Raw genomic sequence first — 19,322 nt, forward strand, 5'->3', positions numbered from 1 at the left:
GCAAATGCAGTCTAAATGTGAGAAGTGAACAGTTGGAGCCAGAAGTTGCTGGTACCCTATGAGAATAAAACTACATTCTGATATATAGCGCTGGTCAGTCTACAGAACAGTCATAATCTGCCAGATTGCTGATAATCTGGATGACATACAGATGTGTACCTCTGACAAACATCACTGAATCTCAAATAACTGCCCAGTATATACTTGAGAGGGGTATTTGAAAATATTTTATTATCTTAATAGGTCAGCTTTGTATATAACCAGTTTGCACTTGAATGTATTTCTTACTATCTGACCAAGGACTGAGATGGTAACTGAGTTTAAAACAACAACTGGAATGGAAAGCGGTATGGTATGGTATGGTATGGTATGGTATGGTATGGTATGGTATGGTATGGGATGGGATGGGATGGGATGGGATGGGATGGGATGGGATGGGATGGGATGGTAGAGTAGAGTAGAGTAGAGTAGAGTAGAGTAGAGTAGAGTAGAGTAGAGTAGAGTATACCATGATGCAGAGAGAACTTGAAGCTCTCTGAACACAAAACCTACCTGGTCTAAGTAATGTAAAGCTGAATTGTGACTAAGATGCTTTTGTACCTTAGAAAACTCTTGGCAGATTCACAGTTACGGTTTTCAATGATTTTTGCCTAACAAGTTGGTTAAAAAATTACTAAGATGTGCTTTAAAATCTTAAAACTAAAAAATCCAAGCTATATAAAAGTAAACGAACAGTTATTTCTTAATAATACTGCTTTTAGTTAAAAAGATAATTAATTTTCTTCAAAGAAGAAAAAATATATATAATCATTTCAAGCACTGAAAAACTATTTCATTATTATTGACATTTCATTGTTTTTGAGATGAATAAGAAAATGAAATTGGAAATCACGAAACATGTTATTCATCTTAAATCTGACTTTTCAGCTCTGGCTTTAGAAATGTTTTAGCAAAGGAAAATAGAGTCTATCTCATTTTACAGGTACAAATTTCTGACATGACTTTGCTAACAAAATAGGTAGGTTACTCTGAATGAAGCAGAGTTACAGACAAGCCTATTCTAACCAGAATATGGCTGCTTTCTTTTGTTGTTGTTTTTCCTTTCCATTTTATAAGGAGTTATAAGCCAGTTGGTTCACAAATTTAAAAATGTGTCTTTCAATATTTATTACAAAGCTGTAAATGAGTTTCTCTGTGTATCTCAGGGTGTTTCCTTCTCTTTTCAAAGGCTAATTGCAGACTGATTTAAAGCAAATATTAACAAACAAAGCATAAGTCCAGATGTTAACCAGGGAGGTTCCCAATGTCTCTTTCTCCCTCTCCTAACTAGATGATATGAGAAATTTAATGTGCAGAGATTTAAAAGCAATCAGAGAAACCATCAAAGAGTGGAGTGCAGAGATATACACTTTCACTAAAAACATGCACTTGATAAATAGTCATGCAATGAACTTTGCATAATACTAAACCACTATTGACCTTCTGTTGCTGCAGAGCTGCAAGTGGGAGTTTATGCTGCATCACTACATCAGTTTTTGATGTAACAGAGTCTAATTAGAAAAATGGTTAGTATCTCCAGGAGATTTTCTGAAGAAGTCAAAAAGGAGATCAGCAATGTTTGGTGATTAGCCAGATATTCAGACTTGGTTGAATATGTGTGTCAGAAATATCCATAGCATGCAAGTATCTGTAGGAGTGACTGATGGTGGTTTTTCAGTGTATCTGAAGGACAGCATGTCAACCGTATTAGGGTCAGGGAAACACATGTCCTTGCTACAGTCTGAGGTTCCTCATTTTAAAAATGCCATGCTTGCTTTCTTCACCTGGTTGAGGCTGACCTTGAACACTGTAGACAACAGTATAAACAATGTTTTTGCCAACTGTGTGATAAAGACCATTAGCAAGACAGAAAATAAAATATAGGACCTGCCACATCAGATCAGACGTACTCTACATCAAGTCCAGTGTCATGTCCTGGTCAGCAGCCCATTCCAGATGCATAACAGAAAAGTGAGAAAAACTATGCTGTTGGCAAGCTGTGAAGTGACTATCACACAAGAAAAATATCACTGACATGTCTACTCCCTCTCTCAATTAAAAAAAAAAAAAAGGTCCTAGTATTTAGATGTATAGTTCTTGAAGCAGAAAAGATAGACAAGATTCAAACATAATCTCACTTGAAGATCAGTGTTATGTGATCAGCCCAAGAGTCCTACAGAAAAGGTGGAAATGGATCCTTTTTGATGGGCTTTAACAAGAGCAAATGTAGAGTCCCGCACCTAGGGAGGAATAAATACATACATCAGTTCAGGTTAGGTGATGATCTGCTGCAGATGAGCTCTAAGGAGAAGGACCTGGGATCCTAGTGGACAACAGGATGACCACAAGACAGCAGTATGTGCTTGCGGCCAAGAAGGCTTGTGGTATCCTGGGTAACATTAAAGAGTGTGGCCAGCAGGTCGAGGGAAGTGATCCTTCTCCTCTGCTCCGTCCTGGTGATGCCACATTTAGATTGCTGTGCTCAGTTCTGGGCTCCCCAGCTCAAGAAAGTCAGGGAGGAGTTCAGCAGAGGGCCACAAAGATGATGAGAGGACTGGAGCATCTCCTTTATGAGGAAAGGCTGAGACACCTGGGACTGTTCAGCCTGGAGAAGACTTGAGAAGGAATCTGATCACTGTTTATATCTAAAGTGTGGAAGTCGAATGGATGTGGTCACCGCCTCTTTTCAGTGGTGAGCAGCAACAGGACAAGGAGCAACAGGCAAAAACTGGAACGCAGAAATTTCCTTGCAAACATGAGGAAGAACTTCTTTACAGTGAGGGTGACAGAGCACTGGAAAAGGCTGCCCAGGGAGTCTCCTCCTCTGGAGACATTCAGAACACACCTGGACACTTTCCTGTGTGACCAGCTGTATGGAACTGCTTCAGCAGGGGGTTGGACTTGATCTCCAGAGGTCTATTTTACTCTCTCCAGTTCTATGACTCTGATTCTGTGAGGTGAATGCCATGACTGCTTACCTGTGGTTAGTGTTCTGAACTGAAACTTGGGACCATTCTGGTTGTGTGAATTTCCACACATATGAAACCTCTCATGAGACCAAATGCAACAATAGTTATTCACATTTGTATGATCTGAAGGCCAAGTTTTTAAATGAATTGTCACTCAGATGCATGACCAGGCATTGAGAATGCCAGTTTGCCAAAAAGATTTTGTACTATTTGATTGAGTTTTATTCAGGGGCTGCAGGCTGGATGCTCAGCAGGCTGAATTCCTAAATCCAACCACAGCCACAAACAAATCTCTTATCTGAAAGTGATGAAAGTGATGTTTACACTAAAGCAAATGCAAATTTTCATCTGGATGTTTGGAATTAGTGTGACTTTAGTCAGTATTCATGCATCCAGAGAAGAAGATGTTCATGATAGTAAGGTTTAAATTCAATGTTTACGATTATTTTCATTAACTACAAGCTCAATTCTGTAGTAAGGTGAGGAGTCATAAAATTAGTCCAGTTCATCCTGATATTAGCATCACGAATGAAAACCAGTAACTGCATATCTTAAATCAGGAAGGGGGAGAAAGTAAGGAAAAAAGGAAGAAAGAAAGGGAAACATAAAAGGAATTAAAAAGATCTCTTCTGAATGCATTGTCTGGATGCATTAATAGCAAGAAGTTTCAAGCTGTTTTTCATGGTGCTTGCTAGCACTTATTTAAAACAATGAAATGAGGTTACTTTCAGCATTAATTTTAACTTAAGATTCTGCTACTTCTCTCTGCAAGATATTAGCAAAGTTAAATTTTAATTCATTCCAATAAAATCATATAGTAAGTTGTTGCTTATATTCAAAGAAAACTCTGCACTGCTGCTGACAATTACAGCAGCAGGCAGCTGTTTTCAGCTTTATTTTTTTCTAGTGCAAGATCTGTAATACCAAGTAATGGATCCTTTATAAATTGTCCTGGAGAGCAAAGTATGAAATGCTTTAATGTCCGATGTAGCTGCACATTGGATTTGGGAGAGTTTATCTGTTGCCAGCTCTCCTTATGTCAGGACACAGGACCTACACCTCTGTGACCAATTTTAATTCCTTCTGGAATTGAAAGGTTTATCTTGTGTTCCTTCTGTATCTTCCAGCTTATAGGCAGTACCCAAGCAACGAAAAGTGAGACTCTGTTCCTCTGTAGTTAATAATCATGCAGTGACAGCAAGTTCAGCAGTAGCAAAGCCCTGTTCTCTCCACTTACAAGGAGGGGTACATGTTTCCACCTTATCACTTAGTGAGTTTGCCATTGGCTGAAGTCCTGAAGAGCAGTTCCAAGGCTGAGGTGTTGCCATCTGTTTTTTCTGATATACTTTTATTCATTCTTATTGTTTTAATCAGTTAATTGAACAGCAATTAGGAAATCACTATGTGGAGAAAAAGCTTGCATGGAAGGGTGGAAATGGTCAATGGTATCACTACCAACAAACACAATAATAATGAATGAATTCTTTGTGTAACTGAGCTTCTGAAGGATAGAGTAAAGATCTTGATTCATGATTCACTTCTTAGTTTGGACAGAATAAAATTGAGATAACATATCATGCACAGTATAGACTGTGAAACTTGAAGTAAACAAACAACGAAACAACAAAAATAGGCATAAAGTTGTTTTTTTAAAAATTTATTTATTGGAGCAAATTCCATGTGTTACCTTTCAAACCTTTAATAGACAGAATTCCAGGAATCTTGAAGGCGCAACTCACAATAAGAAGGTGATGGTTGGGCTTCATTGTGTGACTGCTCTGTAAAATAGAAAATAATAGACCTAACACACTAAATGAGCACTTTATTTGCTGAGATTTCACACAATTACAGCTACACGAAGAGCCTGACTGCTGAAAGTTAGTTTCATATCAAAACGTAAAAGGGTAGGAAGAGAAGAGCTATATACCCATCATTCTTGAAGTAGGAAAGCAGTCAAAATTTTTTAAATAAATTTTTTAATGGACAGTCACAGCTGTCCATTTCAAGTAACTCATTATTTCACTTAAAATATCTTCCATTATAAAAATGTTCCATTTTCCAAGAAAAAAAAAATTAAAAAAAAATTATAAAAGAAAATTAAAAATTCCTTTATGGAAGGCTCTGATGGTCCAGTACTAACAAATTCTTTAGTATGCTGTGCTCTCTTATTTTGGACTACAGCTCCTACATTGTCTTAAAAAGCCATGATGACAGGAGCCATTAGTGACAGAATATTTATTATGAGATACAGTTTGGCTTCAGCATAACTTGCTTTCTTTTTGCTGCTTGGACTCCTCCATTTCTTTTTCCTATAATGTTCTATGACAGCATACACGTGCAAAATAAGATTTCCACACATCTGTTGATGAATACAAAACATCTATTTTATTCTATCAAATGAGATAACTATCATAGAAAAGAAATTTTAAAACAGCAAGAACAAAACAATGTGTGCAGTTGACTGAAAAATATAACTAACTTGAACTCAAGCCTTTTCAATAAATGCTGGAAGGGTCCTCCATTCAACATCCAGCCAGAAGAAAACATTTGCTTTCCTAATGACCCCTCTAAAGTCCTTGACACAAAGTCAGTGTGGTAGTGCAGTGAGACAGAGAGCTGTTCTAGACCAGGTGCTGCCAACTGCCCAGCTGTTTGCCAAAGACATGTCAGGTCTCTTGCTCATTCCACGTCATTTCTCACAGGCTCTGACTGACAGCTTGGTTCTCAGGCATTTGCAAAGCACACCTGTGACCTTGCTCTGACTTTCTTCTCTCGTGAATCCTGCATGTAACTGTTCTTTTATTAGAAGAGAAAGTGAATGGGAAGCAGATGAATTTTTCATAGGATGATGTTGCAATGTGGTTTCTCGGCAATCCACCACTAAAGGACCTTCCTCCATCACAACACCTGACACTGCTCAGATGTGTGTGCGTTGAAGTGCCGTGCAGCACAGACATCTTTCATGTACAGACCCCACACTCCCACACTTTCTCCAGCCTTAAATAGAAAATGAAAAAAGGCTCAACGAACTACAGAATTACTAATCTTAACAAATCAATTATGACAGAGTAAGGTTAACTTACAATGTTAACTGAAAATGCTGCTTGCATGGCTGGAAAAACAGATGCAGCAGCTCAAGAAAAGAAGGATTTTATATGATTGAATATACATGCACAACAATATGACGTATAACATTAATATGAGCAAAGCCACTTAATGGACAGCTCTCAAATGTGTTTACAATAAAACAATAATTCCCTAGATAACAGTATTATCCTACTGTATCCACCTTATTTGCCTTCCTGCTTGAGTGAAGGAAAGTTGAATGGCAATTTCAGAAGCAATTTGATGTCCACAATACATTTAAATGTTCCTGGCCCAAAGGAAAATGAGGAAACAAACACATCATTCATCTGCTGAATGGCCACTATTTCTTGGGAATTGGCTGGGCATCACTCAGCTGCTGGTGGGTTAAACAACTACGCTCCCTCCCTCAGCTCTTCTCTTTGCCTAAGCAGTTCAAACTTTTGCCTGTGGAGCAAACTAGACCCCATAATACTGATTTACACAGTCAGCATTTTGTTAAAAAGAAATAGCTTTGATAATGGGGAATTTAACATTTAAAAGGGTATGCAAGCTTTAGGGAGTGCTGGGCATCCAGTGCTCCTTTCAGTTAGCATACAGCTGAGAGTTCAGCATCCACAGCATTCAGGCTGAGTTTTCCTTACTTGCTGTAACATATCACCTGACAAATAATCAGGTACTTTATTTCCAGCCTTTGTTTTCCTTCAACTGAATTACTTCTGGGATTTTGTTGATATTTGTAAACCACTGCTCTAGCCCTTAGACTAAATCAATGCATCGAGTCTTTTTATTCTTTCAGGAAAAATGTTCATGATGTAGGTTTGCAGCATTTGTTCCTGTGCAGTTGTTCATTGTTCTTTATTTGCAGAGTTGTAGACTACAGTGTCATCCAGTGACAAACAAGCCCTTTATCTATATCTAAAATCCCCTGATGTACTCTTATTGTATTGCTGTTCAGTGCTACTCCAAAAGTACTTAGAGAGAAAAATTCCCTGTTTCACTACTCTTCTTGTTTATTTGTTTGTTTGTTTTTCCTTCCTGGAAAATACATCTTATGGGTTCTTTTAGAAAGCTATGCTTGTGGTGATTTATTTATTTATTTTTTTTTTAGAGGAGGCTTTAGGTACAAGGTGAAGGTCAGATGACAATTTCTGTGTTACCTTTGAGAACAATTGCTTCTAGTGCACAGGAGCTTCATAATAAATCATCAGCTGACTAAAATGGCAAAGCTTTGGGCCATGGGACGTCACTCAGTTTCTCTGCAGTGCAGACATCCTCAGTGAGTGTCTTAGTAAAGTAAAAATGTTGACCAGGTTACTACACTCAGCATGCCATATTTCTAGCCATGCAGTGAGAATTATGAAGTTGGCATCCAGATTTTCCAAGAAAAAAATCCTCACTTATCAAAAGGATTACATCAATGTCTACCATAGCTAATTTATTAATTTCTGATAGAAAACAAAAACCTCTTTGAAGCTCAGTGAGGATAAGAAAGATGTTTTCAACTGAATTTCAACTGTTATCAAATACTTGACACTCTAGAATCCAGATATATGAACCTTGCCCAAAGTATGTGCTGTCTCCTCAACAGAAGAGAAGATCGGAAATGCAGTACATTTTACCAAGGAATAAGATAGAGGACTGCAGCAGCTAAAAAGATGGTTGCATTACCGCATAAATTTCTATCCAAACCAAATGCATGCTGTGGTGCAAGACCTGAAAGTGAGAGAGTATTACCACAGGGACATTTACTAAGGATGAACTTTCAAAACGCAGATCAGAGTGTTATCTTTGTGGTATAACAGCACAGACTGACAATACAGCCCGAGGAGGCTTCCTTTATAGCACCGGTCTCTGGCTGTAGAAAGATATTTTACCCTAAAAATACCTACAGAATCTGCTTCTATTTACATAATAAGACAGTGGTGACTCATGTGCTTTCTCACACCTTCCTCAGTAACAGTGAGATTCATTTTTTAAGTACTGAATTATATCTAGGTCTCAGATGTCTTCAGTGCAGCAAATAGATCTGCTCTGATCAGTGCAGCTATGCCTCCACAATCACTTAAGGCAGGAAATCACTGAACTGAGCCCTCAAAGTGTATTATTTTATCACAGTGAGGTTTTCTCTGGGCTCCATCTACGCTTGATGTAGTTGACAATCTTCTCTAGGTCAGATGGGTTTGCTCTGGGCTAAGCAAACCCAGGGACTTCAGCCACTCCTCATTCATCTTGGCCTCCTGATCCCTCCCTATTTTCATAGCCCTCCTTTCGACAGTCTCTGATAGTTTAATGTCCTTCTTGCACGGTGACACCCAAAACTGCACATAGTGCCAGAAGTAAGACTGCACCAGCTGCAAGCTGAATGATTATTATGCAGCACAAATTATAATCATTAGGTATGAAAGATTATACCATTGCAGTAAAATGGATTGACTGGAAAACACACTTAAGCAATTATCAATATAATTTTTTATGCAACCACTCAACAACACAAAATCTTTGTAGATGTGTCCAACTTCTGAATGCAGTTCAAATATACTCATAGAATAGCTTAATTTGGAGGAGACCTTAAAGATTATCTAGTCCCACAGTCCTTGCTGTGAAATCACTAACATGTTATGTTCTGCTCATGTAAGTGCCCTTAACAACAACAACAACAAAAAAATCCCATAAAATGCTACAATCATAGTAGCAGTTTACCTTCCTAATGTGACAGATTCATGTTTCTGTTGTTGCTGTTGTTCTTGCTCTTGACATTTCTAGTTGGGTGAAGTAAAATATATAAGTATGCAAGAAATACCAAGGGACAAAGGGAACACATTTAAAATTTCAACAGTAACACCATGTTTTATACAGAGAGGCACTAATGAGAGTCATCTAACTGAGGTCTTTTAAAAAAAAGCATTCAACTTGCATATTTTAAGTACAGTTTGTAAGATTATATAAATAGAAAATTCCACCACAAGTGTAACTAAGCAGATTTGGTTCCAGGTGTGGTTTTTCCTTTGTTTTTCAGGTTCATGATTTATTCACTATTTTCTCACAGGACAAAGTCATTATGCTCACGCAGCTTTAGAATTGATGGCAACATTCACCCTGAATTCAAACTATGAAATAAAGCCTTTTGCAAATTGATTCAAACATTTATTTGTTTGGAAAGTAAAAGTTCATGGCAGATGGAAGTTGGAGATGAGAACTTGGCCAAAAGATGTTTTTGCGAGACAGGTGCTAACCTGAAACATAAGATATTTTACTCAAGAATGTATGCAACTACATTTTACAATGAAGGTTTTGGTCCTCCTTTTTATGATCTTCCAGATACAGAACTGTGAAAATTATTTTCATTCTGAAAACACTTCACTGAGCTGCTCTCTTATTATTATTAATCTAAAATTTTCTAATTACTAAAATATTGGAAGAAGTTGAGTGCAGAGGCTGTATCAGAAGCCTATTTAGTTTGCTGTGTCATAAAAAATCAGTGATACTAAATAAAAGGTTGATAAATAATTAATGCTTTTAACTGGGATAAATGCACTGAACTTTATTTTTTTAGTGCAGAATTCTACCACAATGCACGAGTAAATCTGCAATTTCTTCAGTATCAAAACCCCTTGCTTCTACTACTTTGAACATGTTAAGAAGCTCAAAAGTGATACAATACTAATACTATATCTGATCTTAATCATCTCAAATCCTTAAAATCTACACCAGAGCACAATGTGAAAGAAATATGTGAAAGCAAACTGATACAACAAACTGAGTGCTACATGAATACCACTGCAGAATAAATAACTTCTGGTTGAGAAAATAATTGAAAACAACACTTAAAAAAGAAAAGAAGAACTTGTTAGATTTTGTCCTCTCATTAACATCTATCATTTTTTTTTTAAAAGTAAGGGTAGGAATCGGTTAGAACATACAGGAATATCTATAAAAGGATGTAAGAATGAGATTTTACATTAGCTTTTAGATCTTTTACCATACTAAAGGATAACTCTTGAAGGTAAGAGGCAAGACTGTTAAGAAAAAGCAAGATTAAAATCACAAAAGTGAAATTGGAGGCTAGAAATTAATGCTTGAAACTGTAAATCCAAGGATGCTGCAGCTTATGGAAGAACAGAAAGGAGGCTTTATCACCTGCGATCTCCCTTGGCTGCCACATTCACATCAAGAAGCACCAGGCAAAAATACTGTTTTTCTCTCTGATATTGATCTTATATATAAAATCACCTTAGGAGTTGGCAGGGACTCAGAAAATAGACAAACTTTCTCTAAGGAAGTATAAACACAGGCCATGTTACCATTTGATATAAATTGCTATTGCTTTTCTGAGTTGGACTGAACTCTAGACTGAAACAGTCTTGAACTGATCTAACACCATGAATGTAAGTTGTTCTTTGCATTACAATGGATTAGGAGATTTCAACAGCTGGTGTAGTAGATTGCAGATTAGTTTCCCTAGAGAAACAAACAGAACAAAGAAGCAGGGAAACAGAACTAAGTTTTGCCAGAAGAAGCCAGAGAGAAGAAAACAGAATACGGACTTCTGCCTCCAAGCTGTATTCTGTGCAAACAGCTGTATGTTTCAGTTAGAGGGACTATAAATCATCAAATTGCCTGCTTTCCAGACCCTGTGGCTTCTTCACTCAGAACAAGTGTCCAGATTGCCATTGTGTTGTTCCATCACCTCCACGATACAACTCTTGTACACAGCTCTTGCTGGGAACTCAGCAGGATAGGGTGTCACAGCCATTCCTATGGTTTGTGTCCATCAATAGACACTGGTTCAGTGCCTGGATGGCTCACTGTGTTTCTGTCGTACAGTTCTCCAGACAACACGGTACAGACGAACCCTCCAAACCTTCTGTCATGCTACTGTGGTGCTTGAAGCAAAGATGTCATGGCCACCAGCTCCTTCTACAGGGAAGGGGAAAAGAGAGGCAGTCCCAGAAGACCATATAGGCCCTTGGAGAGCTGAATCACTCTACAGAAGCACCTCAGTTACTTCCACACAGAGAATGAAATGCTGTCATTGCTTCCAGACAGCTAATTTTAGCACCTCACAGTTCACTGACATTTGATGGTTCAGCTGAGTAAAATTGTGCAATATGAATGAAGTTCTCTTTCCCACCAATAGATTATTTTCTATTGGTAACGGGAGAATAGTTACAGTGAGGTGAAAAATGAAATTCAGAGTTTGTGACAATCGATTCCTTTCCATCTTCCAGTATCACCTTTCCTAAGTTAACAGTCTACACCACACAGTCCATATTTACCAGATACTGTGCCTATGATCAACAGCACAAGTCCACCTTTTGTATGTCTTATGTTGTATGTTTTAACTTATGAGTTTTAAAATATTATTGGAAATCTTTTTTTAGTTTTGTATTACAAAACTTAAACAATAGTTAAACATCACAGAGGGTAGAAGCTATTGCTTCAATAGCTCTAGCATAATAAATAAAATGATTTTATTTTTTAAAGATTCTCTTAAAATAAAACCAGATAATACATGCAGATTTCAGGTTGTGTATTGCAGACTGCTCAAGCCAAACATTAGGCAGTATTTTTCTAAAAATCATGCAGTTATTCTTTAAGTAAAAATACAACCAGCTATTTTTATGTCAAAGATGAAGTGCAGTTTCAGCCTCACAATCAGCAGTTTGAGGAAAAGTATCCAATTAACACACAACAAAGGAAAAAAATGCCATGTACTTCTTTTTATTTTGGCTTTAGGTATCAACATTGTAATACTTTTCCTTTTTTTTAAGGATCATGTACAAGATTTTGTTGCCATGCCACGATTTAATTTACTTCTTCAGTGAACCCTAATCACTCAAACTTTCAGTTAAAGCATTAAATGCTGTGTTAAACTTCCACTTAAAACCTCACGGGAGTTTACCTGGTTCAATTTTGTTAACAAAAGAAAGAAATTTGAAGCAGAGCCTGATTTTCATTTTCTGGATTTTGAAACTACAGAGGTATTGTAAAATAATCAACATTTTTGTCATCTACCTTTAAGGCACATTTACCAGAGAGAAGATGCAATTTTACAGCAGATTGTTGCAAATAAATAACTCTCTCCCTCCACATTTGTGTGTATATAAAGGTCTGTTTCCCTACTTGCATCAGTTAAGGGTCTGTAGATGGCAGTGCTGGGGTGTTTAGAAGGCTGGTGGTAGATTAAGGAGCATTCTGAACTCTAAACCAGAACTTCACTGCACATATTCATTAATGGCAAACTTTTTGCTAATGGTCCATACTTTCTCACCACTTTTCACTAAACAAAACTCTTTCAATGTCTTTCAGACAGTTCAGCAGACTGTGTGCCAATAATACCACGTTGCTGACGGGGTAAATACTGCTGGTCACAGTCCTATACAGTCTTAGCTGCAAGGCAGCATGACTGCAGTCATTGCAGTCAGACTTGAGAGCTTCTTGATGAAAGAAAATGCACAACATTTCTGTATCACATTTCCTAAACTTTTCTTGCTGTTTTGCATTCCTGGACCCTTTTAATCCCAGATGGAATCTAATTTGCTCCCAGTAAAGTCTGCCTTGTTTTGGGTTTTGTCACCATACTTTCATATTCACTGGCATGTCTTGCCCACTTTGTCCCTTATGCTTACGTTGCTTTTTATCACACAACCTCTACTCTCAAGTGCTTCGTAAACACCACTACATATGTCTTAGCTCTCAGCTTGCACACTTCTTAAAAATACATGAGCATTTTGTTGACTGTGACATCACAGTGCTATCAAATACGTATACACTGCTGCTGGTTACACAATTTTAGTATGTTTCTGTTTGGATTCTATGCACTGTGGCCAGTTCTTCTGTTGGGTTTAAATTCAGTCTTGATTAATGCATTTTCATGCATCACAGGCCTGTTTTGCTCTAGGACTAAGATTCATAATTACGGATTCAATTTTGCAGTGATCTCGCATATTCATTTATCTGGAAGAGACTTTAGTGAAGTAACTCACAGCTGCATGAAGATTTTTCACATTCATCAAAAAAGTGAGGCCAAACTGAAGTGTGGTACCTCCAATTGGTACCCCCGTAACATGATACAAGGCAAAGAAAGGCAAGTGTACCCCTTTCAGAATAGTACGATAAACAAAACCAATAAATATTTGTTTTGAGCTACCACAAGGAAAATGACCTTTTTCAAAAGAAAATTCAGATTTATTTAAACTCATTTGCTAAAATCATTTTCTGTCTTCTTCAAGAATGATCTTGGCATGCGCTCTTAGTCAGTGAGAAACATGTATCAGTTTACATTCATTTCTCAAAGAGAGATGAGTTCTGAATGCTGTTTTTCCTAGAATTAAATAGAGATTTACATCTGGGCCAAAAACTCTCAAAAGAACGAGTTATGCCTTCCATTCTTAATATCTACACAGAAGAATGACGTTGTCATCCTGCTGGTGGTGGCTTTAATCTAGCTCCACTGGGTAACAGCATCTGAGTGTACTGGCCAGTACGCTGCCCAGTGTTGATAATGAAAATAGCTACAAAAAGCAGGAGCAGCTCATTATGACAGTTGAGCTAGAAACACAACAGAAAAAGCTTTTACTCCAATGAAATTGTGATGACACTGTGTGCTGTATGAGCAAGCTTTGATCACCTGCCAGAAACATCTGCTTTCCAAAGCAGTACTTTTCCTTCTATTTGCAAAAGTGATACCGATCTTCCCACTGCCACAAGTAGTGGGAAGATCTGCCTCCAATTTTGGCATGGCAGGCATCTAGCAAAAGCAGTTGATGAGGCTGAGAAAATAATTCTATTTTGCCTTACAAAGTCACATATTATCAGAAGGTATTTTTAAGCTCTTTGTTGAATTTGTTCAGTGACGTGCTCAGATTCCAGAACTTGTAATTATAAATCTAGCAGCAGTCGATGCAGTCAGAAACAAATGAGTTGTTCTCTGTCTTTGATGAAGGAGAAAAGAGCTGACATGCACTTGTTTTAGGAAAGGGAATATCTATGCCTTTCAATAAAAATAAGCAAGTAAATAAATGATTTTAAAAAAGGAAAAAAAAGAGTATCCATTTTCATTTATGAAATGTGAAAAAGATGAAAAAATACATAAAATGTGTGGAATATAATAAAGGAAAAGCCCAAAGTAGAAAATACAAGTATGAAGAGTCAAGAACTTATGTGAAAAATTCTGTTGGACTGATCAGTATACTATCAGTTCTGGGTCCTACAGAAGTAAGGAGGTAAAAGACCAGGAAAAGAAAGATAGTGATGGCAAGCCAGAGGTCCCAGAACACCACCAAAATGAGGCACGGCCCGCAGCAGAGGCCCACAGCAAAGGATATTTTAGCTTAGATATGAAGTAGGTCTGCTTCTCCCATGTAGGATTCCACCATGGATAAGGTTTGTGTGCACAGCTTCACCTGGCTGTATGTCTGGATGTCAGCTCTACAAGATGACATGAATAAAAAATTAAGGCATTCTGTGGGATGGCACTTGGAATTGTCCTTTCAGCCCTAGATTGCTCCCAACATTAAGCAGTGAAGCAGTTTGGATGAGTTCACACTTATCTTGTGGCAAGATGGGTTAAAAATAGAGCAGGACTTCAATGTCTGAGTCTGTAAATGCAGCAAAAAAAGGAGGGTGAAGAGAGGAGGAAACATCTCTCAAAACAAGAACAAACCACATTTTTAGCTTAGACTTTCACTGCAGAAAAGATATCATCTTTTCTGCTAAAAGATGAAACTGCTAAATCAATGTTTTGATGTTTTCTAATGGAAACACCTCTAGCTGTTTTTTGTGGAAAACAACACTTTGTGACTGCTGTCAAGTAGGACGTTGTGCATTGTGTTGGGGCTAATACGAAATGTCTGTCTTGTGAGCTGCTCAGCTGTGCTCACAGCAGCAAGCAAAGGTCTAGAAATATCTCAGTCTGCATCCCTGAAGGAAAGGCCGTGGGGGAAAAATATATATATATATCATTGATGATTTGTAAATGTCTTCCTTTGCCAGTGTAAGAATATATCAGATCCCCATCTACTGTAACACAGTTTATAGACTGAGGCAGAGCACAGTCAAGGCTTCAAGAAGCAATAAAGAGAGCATCTTACACTATCTCTGAGGGAAACGCAGATGTAGAGGGCTCCAAGAGATCATTTGCAGCCCAAGTCCTAAAAAGAAACAGTATCAACAATACTTGAAACACCATTGAAGGGTCTGCTCTGATAACAGCAGAGGGACTGAGGCTACTGTCTATTTCCAGCATAACACAGCTCACTGCTCCCAGCTCTGGCTGTATCACCTTTGGACAGTGCACAGGAAAGGTACAGTTTGTATTCTCCGTATTCCTGCATGCACAGCTGTTAGCATAGAGCAGTAAATCCCTTCCAGATATTCCTGTACTTGGACAAGTGACTGTGCAAAGCTGCAGAGCCTGGATTCATTTCAGATTGCCACATGCAGTCAGAAAGGACAGAATGTGCTATGCAAGCATCAGCATACCAGCCATGCTACTGCACTAGCAGTAGTGTCTCCACCACATCTCCATCAGTGTGGAGTACACCAGCAATGTGCTCTTGCAGCTCGGAAAGCAAATGGTATCCTGGCCTCCATCAGAAGAAGGGTGGCCAGCAGAGACAGGGAGGTGATTGTCCTCCTCTACGCTGCTGTTGTGAGACCCCATCTGGAGTACTGTGTCCAGATCTGGGGCTCCCAGTATAAGAAAGACAGGGAGCTGTTGGAGGGGGTGCAGAGGAGAGCCACAAAGATGATCGGGGGCTGGAGCACCTCCCCTACAAAGACAGACTGAGGGAGCTGGGCTTGTTCAGCCTGGAGAAAAGAAGGCTGTGGAGTGACCTCATTGCAGTCTTTCAATACAGACAGGAGGGAATCAACTCTTTTAAAGTGTAGATAACAGCAGGACAAGGGGAAATGGTTTTAAGTTGAGGGAGGGAAGATTTATGTTGGATGTCAGTGGGAAATTCTTTACAGAGAGAGTGGTGAGGTGCTGGAACAGGCTGCCCAGAGAGGCTGCGGATGCCTCGTCCCTAGAGGTTTTCAAGGCCAGTTTGGATGGGGCCTTGGGCAGCCCCATCCCATGGGGAGGTTGGTGGCCCTGCCTGTTGCGGGGGGGTTGGAGATTCATGATCCTTGAGGTCCCTTCCAATCCTGGCCATTCTGTGATCCTGTGATTCTATATGGGCAGGAGAGAAGTCAGTGACAGCACATAATTCACTGGCTGCTGCCACAACTGGTCTCTGTGCTGGGCATGAAGCTGGGCAATGGCAGAGGAGATAAAAAGAGCCAAGGTCAAACTCAGAGCTTCACACTTTTCAAATGACAGATTGAAAGAGAGATTTTTAAAGATTCTGACTGCAGTTTTTTCTGTGCAAGGAGGTAACCTGCAAGGAATTTCCTGACTGGCAGAACAGCCTCTCCTTTTCTGATAAAGTGGGAATGTTCACATTTCGCTAGAAATTAAAATCAGTCCCTTCCGGGCTGCCTGAAGGCTATGGAATTAGCATTTGCATCATTTGCCACAGATGCACAGGCAAAGTATTTATAGTATGATTCAATTCTCGATTCCATCAGAGCCAAGATATAGATTCACAGAGATTTGTTTTACATCACTGGATAAGTAGGTAGCAATTAAATGGTTTGCACAACTGCAGTTCCTTTGCATGGTGGCATATGCACTTGTGGTGTTTGGACTGACATTCTCCAAATCACTTCTGAAGATTTTCACTATTAAAAGACCAGTCCATTTAATGGGACTGACATTTATTGCCCAGTGAGAAGCTATGAAAACACACATCTTATTCTTCCTGCAGCCAGATTATTTGCCAGTGCTTGACAGCAGAAGGAAAATTTAAAGGATGGCCAATTTGATCTGAAATTGAGAATAACAACACTGACTCTGAAAATTCTCAAATGTTAGAGTGGGCGAGAAAAACATCTGAACCCACACTTTCTGTGTCTAAAGACGTAGGAGTTACATTTCCAACTCTCCTTGCAGACTGAGTCATAAGAATTCTTAAAATTAAACTGTCATTAAAATTAATTGTACCTAAATTCTGCTCCTTTCCATTATAAAAATGAACAGACTTTTGTAATTTATAGAGGAATGTCTGTCTTCTCTATGAGGAGGACTAGAAGGTGTAGAAGAGCTCTCTTCAGTAAAAATCAGTAACACGAAGATGCAAGTAGAAGTATGCCACAATAAAGAAATAAAAAGCAGATTCCCTTACTGTTAATAGAAATACAGCTTTTCAAACTACATATTCATTTTTAATTTTTTTTTAAATTAATGTCTTATTCATAGATGCCCACCAGTATTGTAAAATCAAAACATTTCACTGTTATGACTTTCGTCTTGACCTTCAAAGGGAACTCATTTATGGAGAGGACTCCATTATCCACTGGCTCCAGGAGGCACTTAGCCAAAGCACAGGGTATAGACTGAAGGAATCCATGGGAATATTAATTATATTAATTTGTTTCCTTGCCTTTGTCATGAGGGGCCTTGTTCTGAAGAGGCATTGAGATAGCAATGCTAGTTCTATCTCTATCTTCAGAAAGCATGTGGGTTGTAGCATTGTCCAGACTAACCACTCTTACTGCAACTAGCACATATTTACACTAATTTTAGAGAAGATGTGCAATCATGACTAGGCTGGTATCAGAGGATTTATACCATTGCCATTAATCTGTCCCAAGCACAAGGCTGAGCAAATAAAAACATTAAATACTTTAAAAAATGCAAACTAGTCGTCAGCTTCTTCACAGTGGTTTGATTTTTTTTTTCATTCATAAAACAAGCACTCAAACTAAGAGTAGATCACACCCAAAAAAATTTAACTTCTGTACTGCTAATGGGCAGAGCGGAAAAGCTGATGAGGTTTAACAAGAGTAAGTGTAGACTCTTGCACTTGGGGAGGAATAACTGCATGCATCTCACTGCTGGAGAGGAGTTCTGCAGAAAAAGACCTGGGTGTTCTGTTGGAAAACAGTCTGGCCACAAGCCAGTGATGGCCAAGAAAGCCAAAGATATCCTGAGGTAAGGGTGGTGATCCTCCCCCTCTATTCTGCCCTTGAGGCCCCATTGAGAATATTGTGTCCAATTCTGGGATCCCCAGTTCAAAAAAGACAGGGAACTCTTAGAAGGAGTCCAACAGAGGGACAGAAAGATGATAAAGGGCCTGGAGCATCTCCCTTAGGAGGAAAGGCTGAGTAACTTGATCTGTTCAGCGTGGGGAAGACTGAGGCGTTTGGGATCTGATTAATATTTATAAATATCAAAAGGGAGGTGGGATGCAAAAGGATGAGGCCAGGCTCTTCTTGGTAGTGTGTAGTGACAGGACAAGGAGTAATGGCCTGAAACTTGAACACTGGAAGATCCATACAAACATGTGGAATAACTTCATGATAAATGTGACACAGCACTGGAACAGGCTGCCCAGACAGGTTGTGGAGTCTCCAATGGAGATATTAAGAACCTGGCCGGACACCAGCTATGTGACCTATTGTAGGGTACAGTCTTTAGCAAAGGGGTTGAATTCAGTGATCTCAAGTCCCTTCCAACTCCTGAAATTCTGTGATTTTGTAATTTCTCACATGCTATAAAGAAATATAAACAGAGTATTTAGTTAAATGTAGTCCCCAGAAAACACAAGCTTCAGTTCACATGAACTAAATGAGACATTCTGCTTGATATCTGACAGTTCAGGACTTCTACAAGAACATCTACCACCTATTGCTCTTGAAGATCAGTTTCACTTCTGTACGTAGTAGTCCCTGATGAATCCATGGAGACTGCAGTATCCGTTCCATGCTCCCCTTTTCCTATGTAACAGTCGCTGTGAATTCTGAAGACAAAAAGATTTCTGAACACCTTTTCCAACCAATTGATTACCTCAGAGTAACTTCAGCTGCCCTGGACCTATAGTTATACACAATTTTATTTAATAATTAACCCCAAACTTATTGAGATAAATCTCTAAGAAATTCGGGAACATTTGGATAACAGCTTGTAGAAACTCTCCCTTATCTATCACTTTCTCTGTACTGTCCCACAGCAGAGCAAAATAACATTTCACTGAATGTTTTTATTCACTTGTTTATTGTTATTTGTCTGAGCACTGAAGTGTCCCTTTGTATGGGAAGGAAAAAGGAGTTGCTTTTGCTTCTATGCCAGTGTACATATTTATTGCTTCTTCCAGTTAATCAGAGGCAGATGAAGAGACTAAT

The sequence above is a fragment of the Meleagris gallopavo genome, chromosome Z, assembly GCF_905368555.1.
Source record: "Meleagris gallopavo chromosome Z, MGAL_WU_HG_1.1, whole genome shotgun sequence".
Taxonomy (NCBI): Eukaryota; Metazoa; Chordata; class Aves; order Galliformes; family Phasianidae; genus Meleagris; species Meleagris gallopavo.